The following is an 18,446-nucleotide window of genomic DNA, read 5'->3' as shown; positions in this document are numbered from 1 at the left end:
TCTGGCCCTGTGTGTCCTGTTGTTTCAGTCCCTGTCATTTGGCTGTGAATGCATCCTGTTCTGCTGCGTGGCTCCTAGGATCAGCTAGGGCCGAGATCCGAAGACCGCTGGGCTGCCCTTATTGGGGCAATGTCCCCGCTCAGGTTGGGACATGCCATTCTCCCATGTAGAACAGGGTGAGTTTGCCACAAACCCGTGTACGTACCCAGTCTGCCTTTGGTCATGATCGTGTGGGCCCCGTGCTTAGTTTGCCCACATGATCGTAACACCACCTAAAAAACAATAAAAGTTAGACAATACTTTATATATATCCAAAAATGATGCAGGCTGCCGTATTCTCCGGCATGCCGACAGAGCAGTTCTTCCTGGTAGTGGGGCTTAAATACCCCGCCTCCAGCAAGCTAATGCTCTGATTGGTTAATCGAGGGCCTATCAAGCATCAGCCAATGCGAGCTGGCGCTTGATTAGCCAATCACAGCCATTCATTGAATGACTACTCAGTGTCAAAACGACGCTTGTGTTAAAGAGCCTTAAAGGGGTTGTCCCGCGCCGAAACGTTTTTTTTTTTTTTCAATAGCCCCCCCGTTCGGCGCGAGACAAACCCGATGCAGGAATAAAAAAAAAAAAACGGCCAGTACTTACCCGAATCCCCGCGCTCCGGCGACTTCTTACTTACCTAAGTAAGATGGCCGCCGGGATCTTCACCCACGGTGCACCATGCGCTGCACCGTGCGGTCCATTGCCGATTCCAGCCTCCTGATTGGCTGGAATCGGCACACGTGACGGGGCGGAGCTACGAGGAGCCGCTCTCTGGCACGAGCGGCCCCATTCAGAAAGGAAGAAGACCGGACTGCACAAGCGCGTCTAATCGGGCGATTAGACGCTGAAAATTAGACGGCACCATGGAGAAGGACGCTAGCAACGGAACTGGTAAGTGAATAACTTCTGTAGGGCTCATAATTAATGCACGATGTACATTACAAAGTGCATTAATATGGCCATACAGAAGTGTATACCCCCACTTTGTTTCGCGGGACAACCCCTTTAAGTGTTCGCCTCCCATAGACTCCTATATGGCACTTGGTGCGCAAATATACAGGAAAAGAGAGTTAAACCTATTTTTTTGCACACGCATGAAATGCGCCAAACACTGGGCACTATGGTCTGCGCACGTATATTTTACACGCAAAAAAGCATGCGCAAGTATGGTTTTGTGAAAAAGCCCTAAAATTTTGCCAAATTATTAACCAATAGTTCATCATCTCTTTCTCAACTCTCCCCCCAAAATGTCAATACAAAAATTTTAAAAACTGTTTGTCATTTTCTAATAAAACCATGTGCTGTATCAAAATACATTTGCCTAAAAATGTGTTGGATTTGTGACAGCGTCGTTAACAGGCGTCATGAACAGTAGTGAATATCACCGCCCTACGTAATAGCAGCATCAGCCGTGTGTTGGTGTGTCTATATTGTCAGTAGACATACAGTGTTACATAACAGGGCCGATGTATGATAATTGCCCCAAAAGTTGACTTTTGACAATAGCTATACTATTGACACCCACACCTTCTTACCATGTCGGATGACTGAAGTACTACAACGCAGCTTACTCAACCAAAATGTTTTATCAATAAACATAAATTATACATGAATGTCATGTTTTTAATAAAAAGTGCAAAAAAAGGCTACGGAAAAGTATAAAAAAATACACTTTACAGGTCCCTCAAATAGTGTTCAGTGGCCTGTGTGTCCAATGGCTCAGGCCTTTATGCGGTTCAGGGAAGGAAGGGCGATTTTGAGATGAGGTATAATAGGGGTCATGCCTATGAAACTGACCATGGGTTCAATCCAATGAAAGCTAAGTCCCGTGGCCAGTTTCATAGGTAGTGATGGTACTGGGGTTCGGGAAGTGGCAGATAAGTATTCTGCAAGAGCTTGCAAATGCCTTCTGTGATTGATCCTCTATTGCTCTAGGCCGAAATGCTCTCAACACTTTCAATGGGCGGTAAACAGGCCTTAAAAGCATCACAATTACAGCCTCCATGGCGTGGACCTTGTGCTGTGGCAACTCCCTGAAGCAATATGCCAAACTGCGGCCGTACAGGTGTGCCCGGTCCTTCTTTCTCCTAGACTGCAAGTAGGGCAGGACATTTTGGTCTAGTTGCAATCCAGGATTCTGAGTTGCAGCTGGCCCTCGCTGCCTTGGTGCAGCCAGGAGGCATGGCACTGCCACAGAGGTAGAGGGCTATTCCAGATCCTCAGCAGCTTCCTGGGTCTCAGGAGTGATGTGACATGGAGAGGGGAGGTCAACAGGGTCAGTTCCATCCCCTTAATCAATATCGTCTTCAGGGAATTATCAGATGACCTCATAGAAGAAAACAGACTGTAATCAAACAGGTTTTTAGAGTGTTGTATTAGTAAAGATCAACACAGGTGACAGATATAAATCTATAAAGTTATTAACCCCTTAAAGACACAGGATGTACAGTTGTATGCAGAAGGATCGGAGTTGAATTCAGCTCTATACAATGCAAGTGTCGTCTGTTTCTTACAGCTGACAACTGCTGGCAAGAGCTGCAATCAGCACTCCTGCTTATCGTGACTGTTGACCCTTTAAGTGCCACCATCAATTCGGAGTTTGGGGGTCCTAAACGGCACCCTGCGATGAAATTGCGGGATGTTGATCGGTTGTCATGGCAGATTGCCTGTCAGATCACTATATAATGTAATGCTACAGTTTTAAGCCATCGCATGTTCACGTCCTCCGATCTATCAAAGTAACACATTATTTATTGTGATCAGAAAAAAGAAGAATTGCGCATTGTCGGTCACTCCATTTCCAAGAAAAAGTATGAATTTTTGATCATTTTTTTTATTATATGCAATCCCAAAATAGTACCAATTGAAACTACATGACATGCCCCAAAAAATGAGCCCTCACATCACCATGTCGATGGAAAAATAAAAAAAGTTATGGCAATCAGAAGATGGCGGAAGAAAATAAAATTATTTTTTTTAAGTAGTGGAGCAAACAAAAAAAACCAACTATATAAATTTGGTATAGTAGTAATCGTACCGACCCACATAATAACGTTATGTCATTTTTGCTGCAGCGTGTACACCATAGAAAAAAGATCCTTCCAGAGATGCAGAATTGCGCTTTTTTTCAATTCTACTCCACTTAGAATTTTCCCAACGTTGCCACCAGGTGTCTTTTGCGCTGGCGGTCTTTGTTACCCACAGAAGCAGTATCCCAGAGAGATGGTCTCTGCTCAACCATGGAGATTAGTATCTCCATATCAACACTGCGGGGCATTTTTAAGTCAAATAAAGTGAAATACCTCTCAAAATATCTGCCATGGCTGCTGTTCAATTTCTGACAAACTTTATAGCATCTGCTCAATTACATTATTTTTCATGCTTATCCTCCTGTATTGTGGGCATTTGCGTGTCCCCATTGAGTTCTATGGAGACCTAGGATGAACAAATGCACAGGTTTTTTTTTCAAAGAAGGAAGATGGAAACACACCTCTACAGCACCACCTATTGGATGGCGGCATTCCTTCAGGCCTGTTTTACATTGGCGTCAAAATCGTGCGATTTTCCTTCCGATGCGACAGTGCTACGAATCACATGTATGTGAAGCTCATGCTTTCCTATCGTTTCCTTCGCATTAGTGATGTTTTGCCCGCGACTTGCTATGTTTTGTAGCCCATGTTTTCTTATGGCGCCTTCCTCCCTGTTGCATTGCATCCTACAAAAATGTGCAGTGTGGTGCGATGCAACTTTTACAGTAGGAAATCCTGCTGTAAAAGCCCTAAAATAAGCCGCAGCTGTCTAAAAAAAATACAACCCCCCCCCCCCCCCCAAATATACCACCTAAGAAGTGCTGTCAGCTCTGCAGCGTCTTCGCCCCGGCCCTGGAACTTGTCTTCAGACATCTCTTCCTGGTCAGGGATTTGAAAATCTCCACCTCCAGGAAGGCAGAGCTGGCAGGGCTTCTCAGGTGATGTATTTGTATTTTTTATGCAGCTAGGGTTTATTTTCAGGGTACAGCTTATATTTCAAGCCTCCCTCCCTCCCCCCGAAAAAAAAAAGTCCCCTCATGTGCTGCAAAGTTGTGCAACTTTGTAGCAACATGTGCGACTTTGTAGTGACACAAAATCGCAATATTGCAGCAAGAAAACGCAACAATATCGCACGGACCACTGATGCAATATCACTGCAATTTTCTGACTGGGCTATCGCATTGCCCGTGTGAGACAGGCCTAAAACCAATGTACATCTCTTTGAACAAGTCTTTAAAACAATGATTGGGAATAGGAAACCAAGTAGAACCCATGCACATACAGCTATTTCGGGGTATTTACCCCTCAACAGTGTGCAATAGGTTTCTGGCTTGGCTGGTGAGAGGCCTGTGACGTGGGTCGGGAGGGGTGTCGTGTCTCCCCAAGGAAAGCTCCCAGAAGGTGCGTGGAGACACTTAGGATGTGAGTGGGTTAGGAAAGACATTGCCTCTTTCCCCAAGGAGAGCACCCAGAAGGGGTATGGAGACACCTAGGACTTGTTTAAAGAGTCGTACATTGATTTGAAGAAATGCTGCCATCCAATAGGTGGCGCTGCAGGGGTATTGTTCCATCCTTCTTTTTTGCAAATATTACCCAGAGGAGCATGCATGGCCTTATAAGTCTCTTCACTCACCTCCTAGGTGTCTCCACACCTTTTTTTCTGCACACGCGAAATGTGTGCGCAAAATACAAGAATGTGATCAAACCTGTTGATATTAATAGGTTCTACTCACTGTGCGTTGCATGTGCAAATTTTTTGCACACAAATGTGCCCATGTGAAGTGCACCCCTCAGATCCTGTAGCCCACATGCGTAAAGCTCAAGGCCTGCAGCCTAAACCCAGCCCATCACATCATTTTATGTGGCCCAGATGTAAAAAGACCAGCTCTCCACTTTCCCTGGAGGATGCAGCCAGCGCTTGACAGAGGGGGCGGTGCCAGCACACAGAGCGGGTGCCATCTTCAGTTAAGAGCCCTGGCACAACACCACATCGCTCACAGGTGGCGGCACAACTCTTTGACACCATCCAAGGTAGGAAGCTCGGTGTCAAAGAGGTGGAAAGGGCTGGCTATTATCTAACCTGGTCGTAAAGGACATCTTGGCCTTTTACTGACCAAGTAGCATCATAACATCTCTGGTTGAAAAATTTGAAGTATTTAACAGCAACCCAGAAAAAAGGTACATATGCCATAGAAAGCTGCTGGGACACTTCCATTTGGTGCATAATACATGTTGTATAACTCCTGCGTTGCATTATTCTTGGTCGTGTAAATACGGCCTTGTACAGTCTTCTAAAAAAAGTCACAGAAAGCGGCCATATACTTACTGATACACTGATACAAGAGGACAGGTATCAGGGGCGTACCTAAGGGCTCAGGGGCCCGGGTGCAAAAGTTCAGCTCAGAGCCTCCCCCTTGGGCCTCCACCCCACACTCCCGTACCCATACCTAGATCGTGCTGCATACATGATCTGCCCCTTGGCGTAATCTTTCCAAACATGACGCATTTCCTGAACATGAAAATTTGTTTGTAGCCCCGCAGGCCACTCTCACACACACCGCTTTTTACCGCTATTAGCACGGTGTCCAGAGCGCCGTACTAACTGCGGTACAACACTCCCATAGATTTTAATGAGGTTATTCAAATCCGCACTCGAACATGGTGTTTTTCGAGAGCTGTCTGTTCTATTTTTGCTTTTTCATAGTTTTAACACATCTCATCACCTATCACAATGATGGGGTGCATTAAAAAGTGCTGTCAAACTCTGTAACCTTTGTTCAAAAACCCTGCTCGAAATTCCAGTAAAAATGCCACTATTTAAAGCTGCGTCTTCTGAGCAGTGTGAGAGCGGCCTTAGGGGGGGTAATGTTTTTGTTGTACTTCAGAACCACAATTAAGAAAAACACATAAAAAAACCTGCATGCAGTATATAAAGACCGCATACGTTATTAAGGAGCTGCAGACACTATTAAAAACTGCATGTGGTTTAGATGCGTTTTTAAATTGTATGTAAAGTGTGAAAATAAATACAGTAAAGCCAGGGAGATGTATAACTTATACCAGCGATCGATAGATAGGAGATAGATAAATAAATATGGGATAGATAATAGGAGATAGATAAATAGATAGATATGAGAGAGATAGATAGATAGATAGATAGATAATAGGAGATAGATAAATAGATAGATAGATAGATAATAGATAGGAGATAGAGAGATAGATAAATAGATATGAGATGGATAATAGATAGATAGGAGATATAGAATATAGATAGATAAATAGATAGATAAAGGAGGGAGACAGACAGTCAGACAGATGACAGACACACATATATACACTTACCCCAGGGCCCAGTCCACCACTTCTCCATGTGACAGCAGCAGGAGAGGCAAACTCAGAAGCTTCCCATTCAGCAGGAAGCAGGGTGACAGCACATGATCACTGTGCCCTGCCGGCCCATGTGACTTCCTCCCTCCTCCTCCCTGCTCTGCCGGGCTTCCTCTCAGGCTGGCTGTTCTGGCTGCCGCATGATGGGAATCTTGCGGCAAACAGAACGACCAGCCAGTAATGCACTGAATCTGCATGTGGCTATGACAGAGGGCGGCCTCGGGGCCCCCTGAACGCTGGGGCTGGGTCGCTATGGCAACCCCAGCAACCCCTGACGCTACGCCTATGGCAGGTATATACACCACTTATTCCCCAAAATGCAGACAGCCAGAAAGCTATATGGAGGAGCCACAAACACATCTGAGGATACCGATAAGACAGTCACTCACAAACCCTTCTTATATTGAGGGGGACGGCTGATTAGTGTTTATTCCCACAAAAGAGTAGATACAGGGTGTCAGACCACATGATACGTGTAGTGCAACATGCAGGCTTACAACCTTTTAGTGACACCATATTTGAAACCAGCGGGTTGCCCTCCACCTCATAGGTGAACCACACCGGTACTGTCATCCTTAGCTTTCCCAGAATTCAAAGCTGCACTGCATGTCATTTATAAATACAAGGTATTAGCCCACAACCCAGGTCACGGGTCCTCGCTTATTGTGGGTCCCTACACTAACATTAGTTAAAATCACGGAAAGGGAAATATGAAAATGACAAAAAAGTCACAGAAAGCGGCCATATACTTACCGATATACTGATACAAGAGGGCAGATATATATACCACATATCCCCCAACATGCAGACAGCCAGACTGCTATATGGAGGAGCCGCAAACAGTCTTACAATTACAATCGGCCCTTGAAAGCAACCGTAATGCTGATGTGGCTCTTCTGTAGCCCATGTCAGCAGTGTACTATAGAAGGAGAAACTGTAAAATATTTCTGATATTTCTTCCTTTGTACTTGCATGTGATTGCACTGTATTGCTGAACAGCACTGTACTACAAGTCCCAGGTGTACGAGTGAGGTCTCCACAAAACTCTGCGACACGACCCTGTTCTTACTTTTGATAAGTTATCATCAGATTCGATACCCTTAAAGGTGGGATGATCGTCCTGAAGGGAATTCACGTGCCTCCTCTACTTGGCACACTGCGCCAGCAAATACAGGTACCGTTTGTATTAAATGGTGATTAGTGCCAGCAAATCCTTGACAGTGCAGACTGTGTGCACCACTGAGCAAAGACGGGAAATTTGATTTTATCACAGCCCTGAAATCTGGTTGATTTTTGGGATCGCTCCAGCTTCTAGAAGCTACAATACAATTATTGCAGGTCTGACTGTTCTCTATCTGTGAAGTCTTTTATGTAGTGCATATGTCAAAGAAATCAGGGGCGGACACGGAGCACAAAGTGGTCCTGGAAAAAAAGTACAAAGTGGTATTATGTAGAAGGTGGGCTAAAACTAACACAAGTTGGGCAAACCTAAGTAGGCAAGGGTGAGCAAACCACAACCCACTGCTACGTTGGCGGTAGCAGTGTCAGACTGGGTACCCAAGGCTCACCAGTGGAATGGAGGGTCCACCCTTCATCTATATACAAATATTACCTTTTTTTTTTTTAGGTTGTGTGTCCAACTTGTGATCACCTTGATGAAATGGTACATCAATGTGCTAACTACTGTTATGTGAAGTGTTTTTATTAATCTTCAAATACAATCCCCCATCGTCCTCCCCAACAATATTTCTCCCCAAAAATAAAGCAAGAATACAACACACTGGCATACATATATTTGGTATTAGTGTATCTTGACGCCACCTGAACAACAGGTGGAGCCAAGATAGAATGTGGTTGACGCCCCCTGTTCGTGATAGGGGACAATGCCGTGCAGCCTTTCTCGGCTTCACAGGTCCTGCTTCTGTCACTCTCCCTGGCGCACCTTTCTATGCTTCACAGCTCTTGCTGCTGGCCCCGCTGTCACCTCCGCAGCCTTGTAGCGGGGCGCTGTGACTCTCCCTGGCAAACCCTTCCTCCCCGTCAGACGTCGTGCTGTTGTCCGCGCTGGTCAGACCTCTTCCCGACGCTGTCAAAGGTCAGTATCCTGCCCCCCCTCCCACTGACACTCTGCAGCGCTGAGTGATGCAGGGAAGTGAAGCGGCGACCGGCGGCGCTCTGCGCTCCATGCCACAACACCCCAGTCAAGTGCCGATCGCCGACACTGACCACTATACCCCACAGCTGCGCCCTGAACTCCTCAGCGCTAGGGCCCACAGGAGCACTGTTAAGTTCGGCCGAGCACCGATCACAGGCGACGTTCACTGCTCCCTGGCACAGCCACGCTGTGAAATGCAGACCAGGAGCTGTCACCTTCCTGCACAATGTCCGCGGGGCAGCAGCGCTAATAAATGCCGAGCGACACTTCTCATCCTTTCTCTGCTGTGGCCGGCGGGTGCCTACAGGACCTGTGAGGGGAGACAGCCTGACAGCCAATCAGCAACAGGGGGCGACAACCCCCTGTCAAACACGTTCTATCTTGGCTCCACCTGTTGTTCAGGTGGCGTCAAGATACATTAATACCCATATATTTTAGCATTCCCGTTTATATAATTTTTTTCCCCTTATTTTTGGAGGCAAACCAGTAATTAACTTTACATCCACAAGCTAAACAATAAATGTCCGAAGCATTTATGCAAAATATATGTTTAATGCACCTATATAAAGAGTATATTGCACCGATATGCAGATTACACGTTTGATGCACCCGTATACGGATTAAATGTGCAATTAATCCGTATACAGAATGTATGTTCAATGCACTCTGTATACAGATACATGCCCAATGCACCCATATATAAGGATTATATGTCCAATGCCGCTGTATACAGAATATATTTCCAATGCACCTGTATGCAGAATATATGTCCAACGCTCCTGTATAGAGAATATACAGTGGGGAAAAAAGTATTTAGTCAGATACCAATTGTACAAGTTCTCCCACTTAAAAAGATGAGCGAGGCCTGTAAATGACATCACAGGTAGACCTCAACTATGAGAGACAACATGAGAAAACACATCCAGAAAAATCCCATTGTCTGATTTTGAACGAATTTATTTGCAAATTATGGTGGAAAATAAGTATTTGGTCAATACTAAAGATGAGCGAGTATACTCGCTAAGGCACTACTCGCTCGAGTAATGTGCCTTAGCCGAGTATCTCCCTGCTCGTCCATAAGGATTCGGGGGCCGCCGCAGCTGACAGGTGAGTTGCGGCGGGGAGCGGGGCAGAGCGGGCGGGAGAGAGGGAGAGAGAGATCTCCCCTCGGTTCCTCCCTGCTCTCCCCCGCAGCTCCCCGCCCCGCGGCGGCACCCGAATCTTTCGGGACGAGCGGGGAGATACTCGGCTAAGGCACATTACTCGAGCGAGTAGTGCCTTAGCGAGTATACTCGCTCATCCCTAGTCAATACCAAAGGTTCATCTCAATACTTTGTTATACATCCTTTATTGGCAATGACAGAGGTCAAACGTTTTCTTTAAGTTCTCACAAGGTTGGCACACACTGTTGCTGGTATGTTGGCCCATTACTCCATGCAGATCTCCTCAAGAGTAGTGATGTTTTGGGGCTGTCACTGGGCAGCACGGACTTTCAACTCCCTCCAAAGGTTTTTTTATAGGGTTGAGATCAGGAGACTGGCTAGGCCACTCCAGGACCTTGAAATGCTTTTTACGAAGCCACTCCTTCGTGGCCCTGGGGGTGTGCTTGGGATCATTGTCATGCTGAAACACCCAGCCACGTTTCATCTTCAGTGCCCTTGCTGATGGAAGGAGGTTTGCACTCAAAATCCCATGATACATGGCCCCATTCATTCTTTCATGTATGCGGATCAGTCGTCCTCGTCCCTTGGCAGAGAAACAGGCCCAAAGCATGATGTTGCCACCCCCATGCTTCACAGTAGGTATAGTGTTCTTTGGCTGCAACTCAGCATTCTTTCTCCTTCAAACACGACGAGTTGTGTTTCTGCCAAACAGTTCTACTTTGGTTTCATCTGACCATATGACATTCTCCCAGTACTCTTCTGGATCATCCAAATGCTCTCTAGCAAACTTCAGTTGGCCCCGGACATGTACTGGCTTAAGCAGGGGGACACGTCTGGCACTGCAGGATCTGAGTCCCTGGCGGCGTAGTGTGTTACTGATGGTAGCCTTTGTTACGTTGGTCCCAGCTCTCTGCAGGTCATTCACTAGACTGCCCCGTGTGGTTCTGGGATTTTTGCTCACCGTTCTTGTGATCATTTTGAACCCACGGGGTGAGATCTTGCGTGGAGGCCCAGATCAAGGGAGATTATCAGTGGTCTTGTATCTCTTCTATTCTCTAATGATTGCTCCCACACTTGATTTCTTCACACCAAGCTGCTTGCCTATTGCAGATTCAGTCTTTCCAGTCTGGTACATGGCTACAATTTTGTTTCTGGTGCCCTTTGACAGCTCTTTGGTCTTCACCATAGTGGAGTTTGGAGTGTGACTGCTTGAGGTTGTGGACAGGTGTCTTTTATACTGATAACAAGTTCAAACAGGTGCCATTACTACAGGTAATGAGTGGAGGATAGAGGAGCCTCTTACAGGTCTGTGAGACCCAGAAATCTTGCTTCTTTGTAGGTGACCAAATACTTTTTTTCCACCATAATTTACAAATAAATTCGTTAAAAATCAGACAATGGGATTTTTCTGGATGTGTTTTCTCATGTTGTCTCTCATAGTTGAGGTCTACCTATGATGTCAATTACAGGCCTCTCTCATCTTTTTAAGTGGGAGAACTTGTACAATTGGTATCTGACTAAATACTTTTTTTCCCTTCTGTATGTTGAATACCCCTGTATACAGAACAATGCACCTGTATACAGAATATAGGTGCAATGCACCTGTATACATATTATGTGCCCAATGCAAATGTATATGGAATATATGTCCAATGCCCCTATATAAAGAATATATGTCTAATGCCCCTATATGCAGAATATATATGTAATGCACCTGTATGCAGAATATATTTTTTATGCACCTGTATACATATTAGATGCCCAATGCACCCATATACGGAAGATATGTCTAATGCACATGTATAGAGAATATATGTAGAATGCACCTGTATATAGATATATGGATTATATCCATATACGTCCGATGCACCCGTATACGGATTACACGTCCAATGCACCCGTATACGGATTACACGTCCAATGCACCCGTATACGGATTACATGTCCAATGCACCTGTATACGGAATTTATGTACAATGCCCCAATATACAGAATATATGTTCAATGCACCCATATATGAATTACATGTCCAATGCCCTTGTATACAGATTATATGTACAATGCCCCTGTTTACAGAATATATTTTCAATGCCCCCATAGAATCATAGTATTGTAGAGTTGGATGAGACCTCCAGGGTCATCTGGTCCAACCCCCTACTCAGTGCAGGATTCACTAAATCATCATCCAACGATAGCACTGGTTGCGGCGTGTATAGGGTTAAACATCGGGGATCGAAACTTCTTCGGAACCCGATGTTAGAGCAAGTACCCAGCTGTCGTTTAACAGCTGAGTACTGGATCCCCCTGGAACTGGAGGCTCACTGCAGGCTTCTGATGCAGTGCTGTCTTTTGATGCTGCAGAATAAAATCCCTTTATATCCACCCTTCAAGGACACGCAGGTGGTCCTTAAGGGGTTGATATTGTCTTGTTTTTGTGGGGTAGGGGAACAATTATCAACTATTGGTTAATAATTAGGCAAGTTTCTACACATTGGAAAAGGCAAACTATCTAAAGTGACATTATTGATTACATAAAATCCACCGTGTATGAAATTTTCCAAATAATTTTAAGCTAGCAACCCCCGTCAAGGGTCTTTGTTGTCTTGCGAGTCCCTTACTAAACATGTGCAAAAAAGTATCTCGCTAAACAAAAAAATGGAAGCACAGACGACTTAAAAACATTATAATGCTGTTTGGAGAGATTGGTTCATCTGGTTCCTCAAACATAGTCCATCTGCCACTGAACTGCTCATTAAGGAAAGTAGACTGTGAAAATGTTGCTGTTCTGCGATGCAACCTGGGGTCTTCGCCAACTTTTGATGGGAGAGTTACAGCTTCAACCTCTTGTGTAATCCAACCAGCATTACTGTTCCAGCGAAAATTATGCAGAACCACACAGGTTCTAATTACCGCACACATGTTGTTAGGTTTTAGCTGAAGCATGTTGTGGAAAACTCTCCACTTGTTAGAATCCCAAAGGCACACTCCACGCAAAGAATAATGATGATGTCGCTTATCCAAGTGGCAACCTTCAATTATTGCTGTCAGCCAATCATGGTATCTTAATTTCCTTCTACTATGTTCTATAAATTGTTCTGTTATGGATATGATGACAAAGAAGGCAAGCGGTAGTCTTCGAAACGCGTTGCCTATCTATTTGTTTGTCATTTTTTATTTATGCAAAAGCTGCATTGTGGAGTAAACTATTAGAAGCCATACTTTCCACTCTTTGGTAACTGGTTGATCTGTGGACCTTGGATATAGAAGAGATCTGGCAGACCTCGGGTCTCCTCTGCAAAGTCAGTAAAACCAGTGATTGTTAATTGGACAAGTATACATAGTAGCACCGCAGGAGTTTTATTCCTACTTTCTATTACCGAGGTCTTGACGCCCTGGGTATCTCCACTGTCATTCCTCCTGGCTTTCTGAGAGCTGGTGGGGATTGGTGTTAGTGACTATTCCTGGAGGTTCCCCACACCAGGTGAGTCTACTTCTATCTATTACAATATATGTTATTTATTTACAGATTCCTCCTGGAATTTTATCCATTCCCACAATGACAATTTGGGCACGTGGAACTGAAGAGCCAAGAAGGTTCCGTGGTTCTGGCAGGGACAGCTGGTCGACCCAATGAAAAAGCCCTGAAATTGCAAGCATCTGCAGCTCTTCCATAGGCCTGATATCCACCAGCACAAATATATAGTAGCTATTAGCAACAGCCTATATCACTACCAACAAGTACTGCTTGTAATGGAAATATCGGGACCATGAGTGCTGCGGCTTTTTATCACAGATGTGTTTGCCATCCAGTCCCCCAATGCAGTTGGAATCCCTCGGTGATGTCTATCCAATCTAGACGAGAGGCCATCACCAGAGTCACCAGACGCTGCCAAAAGGACATTACAGGTCATCTCCCTGACGATTCCAGAAATTGTAAATAGGTCCAACAGAAAATTGAAATGCAGCGAGGTATACAAATTCCCAGCGACCAGAAACCTGCACAAAGAAGGGAAACTTGAAAAACTTTAGGACAAATGTTACTTTGTAAGGGTTAACAGATCAGTATTTTCATTAGTATTAAAAAAATGTAAATCTTCCCATTATTCATTCTCTCTGTAGGTTCCAGTGTGGGTTTTGCCTTACAAAACAGCTGAAAAAAACTGACATGTGAATAAGCCCTACAAAGTGCAACACAATAAACATCAATAATGTAGCAGACCTTTGTAAGAGCTCATGCCTTGTGATTGGGGGTCAGCAGCTACCTGCTCTGAAGCGCGCATCAGGGGCCAGCCTGCTTGCCTACCGCTTTTCAACTAGCAGCGACTGTGGGTCACTCACACAGGCTGATTGGAATGGCCAAGCATTATCCCGATCCGAAGGTGTAACTTGAAGCTGCGGGGCCCCAGTACGAAGTCTGGAACTGGGCCCCTCACAGGTATAGACTAAAAGAATATAGTTTATTAGAAACTCTTAAAAACATATACGGGCTGACTAACAGTACTAACATACATTAACACAAAAAAGAGGAGAAGATATATTTAGGTGCACGTTTGAATTATGCATCCAATGTCTCCAATGTAGATAATGGTCACAATAGCATGGTCAGTATAAGTGGATAACTTTAGTGCATATACAGAGTTCCTGCACTGAATGACTGGTGACAGTCGTATGTAGAGGTCGCAGAGAACTACGGCTCTGAATGACTGGTGAAGTCACAGAGAAATACGGCTCAACGCGTTTCTCCGCTCGCTTTAGAGCGGTTCATCAGGAGCCACAGATGTATATGTGACCAAAAAATCTTTAGTGGGATTAATAGCGTCAATCATTTAATTGACTAAGCTATCTTCCTCTTTTAGGATATATAATCAGTAGGATTAAATTGGCAAGAAAGTGGGTTGTCTGCGAAGATGTCGCCAACAGGTATATATATATACCAGACACCGTTAGACAAAAAGCCAGCAGGGTACGATGGTATAGTGGCTACGTTGGTAAAGAAGGAAGGAGGACTCGGATAAAGAACTTATGCATTGACAGTAGTCACAAGTCAGATGCGTGTTTAGATATGTCAACTATAAGGATCCTGTATTTAGCGCTGTATACCTATCCTCCTACAAGTGTTGCAATGTTAGCAGCACTAATGTAGAGTTTCTAGTCATATGCACTGACATTAATAGAGAGTCAGGTGCATGTTCAGATAGGTCAGCTAAAGAGGATCCTGTATTTAAAGCTGCATACCTATCCTCCTAAAAGTGTTGCAATGTCAGCAACACTAATGTAGAAATGCTAGACTCCTATCAAAAGTTCAGACAACCAATCTAATATTCAAGCAGGCAGCCAAAAATAGGCTTCAACAAATTTTTCTGCTCAAACAATAGGTCCCCAAGATAAGGTTACCTAGTGTGCCAAACATAGAGTAAAATAACAAACAGATAAAGCCTGTGGCCCTGATGGTGAGCCACAGGTAAAATCAATTTGGCACACTAGGTAGCCTTATCTTGGGGACCTATTGTTTGAGCAGAAAAATTTGTTGAAGCCTATTTTTGGCTGCCTGCTTGAATATTAGATTGGTTGTCTGAACTTTTGATAGGAGTCTAGCATTTCTACATTAGTGTTGCTGACATTGCAACACTTTTAGGAGGATAGGTATGCAGCTTTAAATACAGGATCCTCTTTAGCTGACCTATCTGAACATGCACCTGACTCTCTATTAATGTCAGTGCATATGACTAGAAACTCTACATTAGTGCTGCTAACATTGCAACACTTGTAGGAGGATAGGTATACAGCGCTAAATACAGGATCCTTATAGCTGACATATCTAAACACGCATCTGACTTGTGACTACTGTCAGTGCATAAGTTCTTTATCCGAGTCCTCCTTCCTTTTTTACCAACGTAGCCACTATACCATCGTACCCTGCTGGCTTTTTGTCTAACGGTGTCTGGTATATATATATACCTGTTGGCGACATCTTCGCAGACAACCCACTTTCTTACCAATTTAATCCTACTGATTATATCCTAAAAGAGGAAGATAGCTTAGTCAATTAAATGATTGACGCTATTAATCCCACTAAAGATTTTTTGGTCAAATATACATCTGTGGTTCCTGATGAACCGCTCTAAAGCGAGCGGAGAAACGCGTTGAGCCGTATTTCTCTGTGACTTCACCAGTCATTCAGAGCCGTAGTTCTCTGCGACCTCTACATACGACTGTCACCAGTCATTCAGTGCAGGAACTCTGTATATGCACTAAAGTTATCCACTTATACTGACCATGCTATTGTGACCATTATCTACATTGGAGACATTGGATGCAGAATTCAAACTTGCACCTAAATATATCTTCTCCTCTTTTTTGTGTTAATGTATGTTAGTACTGTTAGTCAGCCCGTATATGTTTTTAAGAGTTTCTAATAAACTATATTCTTTTAGTCTATACCTGTGAAGGGCTTTTAAGAAAAATTTACATATAGACTTCCCGTCTCTGTGATAAGCATGGAACTGGGCCCCCAACTATAAAGCTTCATTGATAGCATTGGTTTGCAATATGGGGAAGAGAGACTTTATGGGCTCCCTAGGGCTCCGGGCCCCAGGTGCGACCGCACCCCATGCACATACTTGCGCCGTTGACCCGAATACGTGGAGCATACAGGCGCAGGCTGCCAGGATACACTGTGCCTGCCCGGTGTTTCCAACTTGGGTATAAGCGCAGCGGTAGGTACGAACTATAGAGTGTGGCTGGCATATTAACTGGTGTCTGTGTGGTTTTGCTTCCAATAGTACCTATGCGCACACACACTCTGCCAGACGCAGCCGCTCAGTGGATACAATGTTGTGAGCTGTGGGGAAAGCCCTAGAATCATCCACAGCAGCAGACAGGCCGAGTGTAAATCAAAGTGCTTGGTTGTTAGCAGCAGCCACAGCTGCGCTGCACCTCTTGCTTGTGGTTTCTGCTTTTGGAGACTGCTGTAGGAAAGGGGGTGCACCAGTCCTGGAGGTACTGCAATACCAGGTCAATGCGCAGAGTGGACAGAGCAAGCTCTTTTTTCAGCTCCCTGTTCTAAAAATCCATTTAATATATGGTCCCCAGATAGGGGACGTATCAGATATTAAACTGATAAGAACAGATTTTTTATTTTGAAAAACCAGAACGGCTTTATTTACACATCATAAAAACATGCAAAAGTATTTTAGGCGCTCTAAAGGAACATACACATTAAATGTAAATGCAGGAAATTCCTGCTGAATTTATTACAAGGAAACCTAAAATAATGGCAAATAACAAAGTGCCAAAAGCAAATTATGCAAATATGCAACGCGTTTCGTCGCTCCTGTGGCGACTTTCTCAAGCATAAACATGTATAGTCACATACAGCCATATATATGTAAAAGCAAACACTTACATTAGAACACTGACCAATCCTGATCCATTCATCTGTTTCCTCCAGCGTGTCCTGATGGAAATGCACGCTGGGGCTTGCCGCCCGGTGCAGTCCGTAGGACTTCCGGGTTGCGGCCACCACGTGAGACGTCATGACGCCCGAGGCGTCATGACTGCTATCCGGTGTATATACGTGGGCTTTACAACCCAGTCTGTAGGACTTCCGGGTTTTGGCCAGCACGTAAGGCGTCATGACGATCCGGTCGTCATGACTACCGTCCGGTGGATATACGTGGGATGTATTACCCATGGCGCTCCATCCGGAGGTAAGATGCACTGACGCTTTCACGTCCTATATCATGTGACCGCACCTAGCGTGTATACGTTGCCATGGTTGCATCACTACTCTCAGATCACGGACAAGCCTAAACTTAGAAAGCGCAATCTCTGTGTGGCCCGCTGCTGACAGCAAGGGGGCCACATACTCTGATATACTCAACACAAAAGATATTTACTTGTGTCCATAAATATTTGTAAACCCTATGGGATGCATTATGAAAATTGTAAAACATTAAAATAAGTATATATATATATGTGCACATAAGAGCTGGTTATTACACATATGTATAGATAAATATACACATTTGTACCAAAAATGCATACATAAAGAAAATGCATACTTAATATATCAATATATATCCACCAACTTATATCTGTGAAATCAGTCAACTGTTTGAGGATAAAGGAGATGTTCTGGATTTTTAAGTTGGGTTCACTTGTTCCTCACGGTTTAAACGAAGTTTTAGAGAAATTTTAATAATTTTTAAAGTTACAGCAAGAGACATTTTATGGCATAAGTTGGTGGATATATATTGATATATTAAGTATGCATTTTCTTTATGTATGCATTTTTGGTACAAATGTGTATATTTATCTATACATATGTGTAATAACCAGCTCTTATGTGCACATATATATATATACTTATTTTAATGTTTTACAATTTTCATAATGCATCCCATAGGGTTTACAAATATTTATGGACACAAGTAAATATCTTTTGTGTTGAGTATATCAGAGTATGTGGCCCCCTTGCTGTCAGCAGCGGGCCACACAGAGATTGCGCTTTCTAAGTTTAGGCTTGTCCGTGATCTGAGAGTAGTGATGCAACCATGGCAACGTATACACGCTAGGTGCGGTCACATGATATAGGACGTGAAAGCGTCAGTGCATCTTACCTCCGGATGGAGCGCCATGGGTAATACATCCCACGTATATCCACCGGACGGT

The 18,446-nt window shown here is 44.2% G+C and overlaps 1 non-coding gene across 1 annotated transcript; it reads right to left on the bottom strand.

Moving 5' to 3' along the window:
• Window positions 1-16,750: 16,750 nt before the first annotated feature.
• LOC136573956 (U2 spliceosomal RNA) lies at window positions 16,751-16,939 on the bottom strand. The gene has a single exon (XR_010786155.1). It is a non-coding gene; the product is annotated as a U2 spliceosomal RNA (small nuclear RNA).
• Between the last annotated feature and the right edge of the window lie 1,507 nt (window positions 16,940-18,446).

Source organism: Eleutherodactylus coqui, chromosome 7, assembly GCF_035609145.1.
Source record: "Eleutherodactylus coqui strain aEleCoq1 chromosome 7, aEleCoq1.hap1, whole genome shotgun sequence".
NCBI lineage: Eukaryota > Metazoa > Chordata > Amphibia > Anura > Eleutherodactylidae > Eleutherodactylus > Eleutherodactylus coqui.
This window is presented reverse-complemented; position numbering and strand designations above follow the sequence as displayed.